The sequence below is a fragment of the Numida meleagris genome, chromosome 2, assembly GCF_002078875.1.
Source record: "Numida meleagris isolate 19003 breed g44 Domestic line chromosome 2, NumMel1.0, whole genome shotgun sequence".
NCBI lineage: Eukaryota > Metazoa > Chordata > Aves > Galliformes > Numididae > Numida > Numida meleagris.
In genome coordinates, this window is record NC_034410.1 from 111445305 (window position 1) to 111451468 (window position 6164).

Here is a 6164-nt window from a genome sequence, read left to right on the forward strand (position 1 = left end):
TGTGACCTGTGGCACTACCCATGCAATGCGCATCTCCTCCCTCTTCTGCAACCACAGGATGAAGACATGAGATCTGGTTGCCTTAACATTTCAGCAATTTCTGTTCATCTGCTGAGAACCCACAAGCAATATGATGATTGTGCAAGTTTCTGGTAATACACAAAGTATAAACAAACACACATGTAAAAGGTGAATTTCTGGCTGGTTTCCATGGGAGTTCTCTCAGTGCTGCAGAGCTGAGGTATTTAAACACAAAACAAATTTTTGATTCAAGCCAGAAACAGAAAAGAAGCAGAATGGAGGGACGCAAAGTGAGACATGAAGTGAGATGGTGGTGGTGCTTTTAATGCTGACCTGTGACTCTGGATTTATTTCTTCATGGTTGGTGCTTACTGGTGCTGAACACCTCTACTTTCAGGTAATGTCAGCTAGAATGACAAGTGCACAGCATCTCATGAAATCTGATACAACATTCGCACCCATGAGGTATTATCAGAGTGTATTTTGTTAAATTCAGTTTTAATATTTGCAAAGTACAGTGAGCAGTACATAGTTTTATGTCCCTTGATGATCAAAGCCAGGTAGTTGTTTCTTTCTTTTTTTGCAACAAAGTTCTGCTCAAGGGATGTGCACTTGGCTGGACTGTAAGAAGGTATGAAAAAGTAAGTTTGAGTCCTCATATATTTGCTGAATATATCTCACACGGTTTGGACGTCTCAGTGTCCACTGTGACTGATACAGACTGTGGTGTGTGCATGTTATCCTTGTCCTCCATACGATGCTGATTCGTATTCAGTTTGGGCCTGGCCAGTGCCCGCGGAGTGGAGATCACAGCTGACAACTTTGCTACACCCTCACAGAAGAACTGTGATAAACTTTAAACATAGCTGTGTATGAGACGCTATTCTCAGGGACGAGTCTGAAATAGGGAGTGGAACAACTTATTTTGTCTCCTCTTCACAAATGTACGGTGCTTTTATGTCTGTCTGATAACTTTCTGAAACAAAATTTCCATGCCTCCCCTTCTTTGGCAGGAAGGGACAAGATAGGGAGGGAAAGAGACAGAAGAGATGTCCCGGATTGCTCTGCTGTAAGGCACTGACATACGACTGTGATAAGTGCAGTGTGAGAAAACACAAAGAATAATATGGATTGCTGTAATACAGAGCATGTTTATGAAATGTCTGAATTACACCAAGCTGGGCGGATGGTGCCTGCTATGGATGATCAGTTCGGAATTCAAAATGAACTTAACAACAGAAAAGTGGAATTCAATTAAAACCATCACCAATTTCTTGCAGAAACCAAGCTGGATGGTTACGTTGGTGTGGAGAGAATCGCCAGCAGAAGAGCAACTGACAACATTGCTTTTGCAAAATCCAATGCTCTCTTAGGATTTATCAATAGGTGGCATATGTAAGTCACAGAGTGAGATGTAGGGATGACTCCACAAGTGCTGGTGAGGCCTCAGCTGTAGCACTGCCTTTGGTTTAGTCTTCTCTGATGAAAAATACAGTACAGTTCAGGGCAAGAAAAAGTAAGTGTTGTAGAGTATAAACGTACATGGTGAAGGAAATAAGTATATTGAGTGTTGGAGAGATTTGGATAAATTCTCCCAATGTGCAAAAGGCAAGAAGAGGTCTTTGAGTGCTAGGGGAAAGTTGAGTTAAACTAATCTGTATAGAGGGAAAATGTTTTAGATTGGGTATGTGGAGGGTGGTTTAGGTCAGATATTAGGAGAGTGGGAGGGGATGCAACAGTAACTTTTACGTTGGCCCAGTGAAGTACCAGAACAAACAGCTTGGGAAGTTGGGGTATCTGCTTCCTTGAGGGCTTCCAGGAACAGGTTAGACAAACATCTGCTGGGGATTGTCTGCCCACTTGATCCTATCTCTGTGTGGCCGGTGTGACCAGATGGTCTCCCCAGATCCTTGCCGTCTTCCTTCTGGAAGTTCAGAGAGCAGGGAGTGGACTGAACCTGAGTCTAATGAGAAAGCGGTATCATCTGCTTAGTTGATCCTCTTTCAGGATAGAAAAAGAATCAGAGAAAAACACATCTCACTTATCTGTTGAGATACATTGATTTTGTTGTTGACTTGCAATTTTAGGAGGCATTTACAAAAAAATGGATGGAAAAAATTTTAACTGTAACACATTGAAGATGTCCCTCAGGCATTTTTAGTGTAAGTTTCAAGAAACAATTTAAAATGTATCTCTTCCTCAATGAACATAAGTAGTAAGGTAACAAGTTTACAATTCTTTGCCAAGAGTATTGTGAAGGTGTGTTTGGGTGTGTTTTTTAAATCGCTCACGCTTTTTGTAACTGACCAGTGCTTCTGTAGGCATTTCTGACCATACCCTGGAATTTAGCACCTGGGTGTTTCTGGAATGCTTAAAGCCAGAAAATAATGGTGGCAGATCGCTCCAACCCGGCACAAGTTGCTGAGTGCCTGATCTGAAAACTCTGTCTGGAGGGAAAGCTGAAGGAAGCACATGAGCCTCTCCCTTCTCCACAGACGAGCTCAGTGAGTGCACGGTGTCCCCACGCCGGCAGCTCCCTGCCTGCCCCAGTGAAATGTGGCACCCACAGGATGTCCTGTTCATGGCCAGGAGACGTGACCCTGTGGCCAGTCATGGGCGCCCCGAGCTGGCCCTTGCGCTGCACCCTGCACGGAGGAGGAAGTGGTGGCGGCAGCGTGTTGCTAAGCAGGCAAGCTGCTGTGTTTTTCTGTCAGCTGAAGCATGTGTCAGGTGTGTGACTTCATTCTGAGATATGATGCGTTCCATTTATTAAGGACAAAGGTCAGAAGCCGTCAACACAGTGGTAGCTGTGACTCGCCATATAAGATGAGGCGTGTTCTGAGCCAGCCGAGATGGAAGTGGGAGCCTTTACCACACTGAGAACAGAGCTGGCTGTGATGGCAGAGAGCAGCACGGCCCATGACCACATGGCTTGGGAGTGTGGCCCCCGTGGAATCCCTTCCTGCCTCCGGAGGTGATCAGAGACAGCGAGCCAAGGTGACTGACGTGTTAGACCTTAGAGTTCACATGGAAAGCTAGGAGGAAATCTTGCTTCTGACTACATTAAGCCTACTGGAGAAGGAGAGCAGGTTTATCACCTCTGTTGTGGGAGCACTTGGGATGCTGCATCCCAGCTGATGTTGTTGCTATGCCAGAAAACTTGCAGAGACCAGAGCACATTGTGAGAGGAATGCTGCTTGCTGCCACAGGACTCCTGGTGTGAGGCTCATGTCCCAGGCTGAGTGGCACACGGTGCCCATTCCCCAGCTGAGGAGCTCCCCATGTGGCTGTGGCTGCTGGGCTGGCGCCAGCCCATGCCACTCCTGCCCGCCTGGCTTTCAACATGAGCAAAAAGCCACCACCGTGTCTGTCCCCTGACGGCCCTTGCTCCCTTAGCTTGCTGGTGCCACAGGGTGGCTCCGTGCAGCACAGTGCTCCCGACGCCCTGAGATGTTCTCCGAGTTTGCCCTGGTACGAGCCTGCCACTTCCTGCCACTAACCGAGGTCTGGGTGCGTGCAGCGTGTCAGCCTGCGGTACCTTGGTGAGCAATTTCTTCTCGAGAAAGGGATTTTGTTTTCCTTTAGCGTATGGCACATCATTATCATCCGTGCCCTTAGTCCCCTCAGCCTCCTGTTCTTCCATTGCTGCCCAATTTCTGAGAAGCTTTGAGTAAAACTTTCAGTTGTGAAAGAAAGAGAAACCGCTTGTCTTTTTTACTTCTTCTCCGCTTGTCTGCAGTAATACCCAGAGAGGAATAAAGCGTGAGTGTGCCTTGGGGTTGTGCAATTGAAGAGTCATTTCCCCCCCCCCCCCGCTGCAGGACAAAGTGCAGTGCTTTAGGTTGCATCCCAAACACCACATCCCAAACACTGGACCCCAAACACTGTGCAGGAGCTGCCTGGGGGCAAGCTAGGGACCAGGAGCCCTGGTTCCCGCTGCAGTTCCGCAGAGAGAAAAGTAAAAGGCTGTGGAATAAGAAGGTGTCAAGAGTTGGATACATTAGTACAGAATTTCCTTGGGAACCGCAGGTTCCTTCATCAACAAAGTTTTTAGGAAGAAGTCACATCTGGGGACTTGGCACTGTCAGATGTCGTCCTGCCTTCTGAACAACAATGTCTGGGCTTAAGATCTTCATTTCACTACAGCTGCCCTGTGAAACAGATGCTGGTTCTTCAAAGTCCTCTGGATAAATAACCTTCCTTGGTATTTCCATGTGATGCAGAATCGTTTGCATTTTGTGAGAGTGGTGTTTCAGAACACATGTAAATTCTGCCTCGTAATCTCAGTGCCTCCCTTCTTGCAGAGCACATTACCTTATCTCTGCGTCACGATGCCTGTCTCAGCGAGTGACTCGCTCAGCTGTGCACACCATGTCCCCACCTTGAAGCCTTACCTAGCGAGGTGAAAGCGGTGTTGCGTTCAGGCTCTGTCAGTGCACATACCCTTGCTCGGCAACTGCTGTCGAAATTCTCAGCCATTAATGCAAATTCTCTCTAATCTGCTAGCCAAATGGCTGCCTGCATCATGTGGATTACCCAGCTCACCAGCGCACAAAGGGCTGGGTGACTACAAGGGAATTTTCATCCCTGTCATCTCCTGGATACTTTAATGAGCTCTTACCAATAAGGTTAATCACCGAGACTTCCAGCTCGCTGTCTCTTTGCTCTCCTATGGCGCCTCATGATGCGTGTTGGCAACTGGGGGCGTTATGGCTTTCTCTCTGGGGACAGGCCGATGGATGAGTCAGTTTCAGGACTTTTCCTCCACAGCAGCAATGCAAAGATGTATTTCATCTGTGTCTTTCGCTGTGGTAGTGCACATGTGCATTAACGCTTGCCTCGTGAGGACTGACTCACACCTTTGAGCGCTTTCCCCAACTCTCCATGTCTTACTGTTGGTGCCTTCCCCATTTCCACCTGTTTTGTCGAAGTGATGCCCACAGCTCTTCCTTCTGGCTCCGGAGAAGGTCTGCGGATCCTTCCCACGGGCGCGACCCGCAGTGAGCCACTTCTTCCATAGGCTTGGCCAAAGGTCTGCCTTAGGGGATGAGAGAATCTGGCTCTGCTCCTTCAGAAGGAGGTATGCGCAGGAGATGTGAGCATTTTCTTTTTTCTTAGAATGCCCTACTGAACCGGGCTGCCACGCGCGTTCCCTCTTGCTGCGGTGACACAGTGACACGCTTTTTGAAGAACCGCCGCACTCCTGTCACCACACCGCTCTTGAGGCATTTTCTATGCTCGGAAGCTCTGCAATCTGATTTCTGCTCAACAAGAAACTGAAACAAGCTTCTAGGGGGAGCCGCGGGGCTGCTGCCGGTCGTCTCACAGCGAGCTTCTCCTGGCCCTGACTCCTGGGGAACTCCAATCTCTGCACACAGGGCAGTTCCTGTGCCGCGCCGAGGTGGGGACGCAACTCAGCAACATGCGCCCAGCACCGGGCTGCCAGGTAAGGAGCCACTGCGGGGCTGTTTGCTCTCAGCTGAAAACTGAGTAAACTGAAACTGGTTGCATTCAGTTGGGAGGATGCCTCTCTGCAGTTGTTTTCACACAGCAGAGAAATGCGTTTTAAAAATAGCACCGTCGTAAAACAAGCAAATTTGGCGGAGCCGTATTCCGGGCATGTGCCGCTTTCAAGTGATTTTCAACACCGTTTCCATTCGCTATTTTTAACTTCATGGACAACCACTGTGAGGAACAGGGGAGGCATTATGTGGCCACCGGGCCCAGGAGTGGGCCAGGCGCTGCCCACAGTGCTCCTGCCTTGGTTCGGCGGCCCTGAGCCGCAGCACTGAGGTGAGCGCATGGAACGGGAGCGAGCGGAGCTTTGGGTGCTCCCGTTGGCGGGGGCTTCGGTTTCCCTCTCAACCTGCCACGAGCAGCGAGGAAAAGGAGTTAGTTCACCGAGCACTGCCTCACAGCTCCCACAGAGCGGCACGCAGCACCCCGGCGCTACTTCTACGTCTCAGCCCCTCGCACTTTTCAGACTCGCTCAGTTCCCAGAGCGGCACAGAGGGATCACTGCGCGCTGCCGGTGCCCGCGCTCTGCTGGGATTTGCGCGGTTCCCCCGCTCGGATCCCGTTCCGCACACACCGCCCCGCACCGCGCGGAGCCCCCCGCCCCCCGCCGTGCTCCCCACGCGGGG

At 49.8% G+C, this 6164-nt stretch overlaps 1 protein-coding gene across 1 annotated transcript in view; it reads left to right on the forward strand.

The window, feature by feature from the left end:
* The window catches only part of CHD7 (chromodomain helicase DNA binding protein 7), a 132452-nt gene continuing 130193 nt past the window's right edge, over positions 3906-6164 (forward strand). Inside the window, exon 1 of the mRNA XM_021386048.1 lies at positions 3906-5467. The gene's annotated coding sequence lies outside the window, so the exon portion shown is untranslated. The remainder of the gene's footprint in view (positions 5468-6164) is intronic.